Raw genomic sequence first — 1,951 nt, 5'->3', positions numbered from 1 at the left:
TGCGGTTCGGTATAGAAATTCGTATAGATCCTCGATCTTTGGAAATTCATCCCGCTTAAGTGTTTCCTCCCATTTTTCCGCTGTATTTTTTGGTAACTTGCTCTCTAATATATTGACGATTACTTCGGAGCCTACGTCGACTCCCAACGAGGCTAGGGGCGCGACATGTTGTTGCGCGTCATCGGCGAGCTTCGATAAGCTTTTGGTTGTTTCCTTTTCTAAAACGGGGAAATTTATGAGCAGTGAAAGATGACGCGAAATCAGAATGCGTTTTACCTCGTATGCGCGTTTCAATAATTCCCACGTTTTGCTATAATTTGCGCCTTCAATCGTTAAGATTTTTATTTTGTTGGCTGCTTCGCCCGTCAAAGCCGTTTGTAGATATTGTAATTTTTCTACATCCGATATATCCCCTCGAGAATCTATCATCGCGATGAAGACGTTTTTAAATGAGAGCCAATTTTCATACCGGCAAAATCAATCATCAATCAAATTTTTCATCAAAATTAGGTAAAGATACTTCAGGTAGCTTTATTTTTCGTTTCACGACGACCGCGGCATTCGCTTCGACGGAGAGAGAAGTGCCGCTCGCGAGAGAAGGACCGGCATTCGCGACTGATTCTGCGGAACTCGTTAATTCTTCGATTCTGCCTGCAAGCGAATAGAACCGTTCTTGGACATTTGCGAATTCGTCCTTATGACCGTCGCTCGGATCTAACAACTCTAAGATCGTCCTGAAACTCTTCGTACACGTAGTAAAGTTCGATGACACGCGCCATGCGCAATTTTAACGCGGCTTTATCGTACCGACTTTGTTGTTCTTTTTTTAGCACATTCGTTAAACTCGTAATTTGCGCTTTTAGAGATGTTCGTTTTTGAACAAGTACTTTAACTCTTTTCATTGTGTATTTTAAATGGTTATAATTAGGATAGGGAACCCAGACAGCACACGGATATCCTATGGACATCCATAAGATGTCCTTGAAGGACATTGAGAATATCCACAAGCTATCTGTTTTGTACTTCAGCGGGAAACAATTAAATTCACACACACTGTATTTTCGCGTAAGCGTTTATTGAAATGTTTATTTAAGTTTGAAACTTCTTGCAAGCGATCGTTGTCGCGTCGTGCTCGCACTGCACGGACGGCGCGTCAAGTATTTTAAATCGGCTTGTTGACCGTGTCGATCGCGGTACGTAGCAACGCGTCGAAAAGTCGTTTGAGCCGGTCTGTAGACCGTATCGATCGCGGATCGCAGCAACGCCTGGGGGACAATGCCCTGAGCTGGACCGCGAAATTTCAGACAACGCCTGGGGGCTGTAGCCCTGAGTCTCTTGTCACGGATCCGCGACAACGCCGTGGGGCTGTAGCCCTGAGTCGCAGATGGCTCGACCACGCACTGTGCACAACTCGAACTTGGCTCGAAAGAGATATTTCTTTGCAGAAAACTTTGTCGACTGATCGCTTCCGTGGCTATCGATCGAATGGTGAAAATCACCCTTTCTTCACTCGCGATCGTTGTTCGCCCCACCAACCGGGGTTGATTCTTATTGGCGCGGTAACTTCACAGGATTTCCTGTTTTTAAGACCGCTGTCCTTTGGACCGCCGCCGCTATCGCTAAATGTTTTGACCGATGCCGCGCGGAGATCTCAAAGATACCGCATGGAAATCTCATTCAATGCCGCGCACACGTGTGCAAGGGTGGCCGAGCTGTCCGTGTTTGCACGTTCGAACGTGTGTTACTCGCATGTATGTATCGCATGTATTTTTGTGTTACGCATGTCGTGCACGACCCTCGGTCTCGTCGTTACACTATCCGTTTTAGGTCCTTCGGACATCCACTGGACGTCCATGGGATATCTATTTATGAAATTGGTGGACGTCCACGGGATATCTGTTTATGAAATTGGTGGACATACTAAGAATATCTGACGTGTCCATAGGATATA

This window comes from Wasmannia auropunctata, unplaced genomic scaffold, assembly GCF_000956235.1.
Source record: "Wasmannia auropunctata unplaced genomic scaffold, wasmannia.A_1.0 LD334278.1, whole genome shotgun sequence".
In the NCBI taxonomy this organism is placed as follows: domain Eukaryota; kingdom Metazoa; phylum Arthropoda; class Insecta; order Hymenoptera; family Formicidae; genus Wasmannia; species Wasmannia auropunctata.
This window is presented reverse-complemented; position numbering follows the sequence as displayed.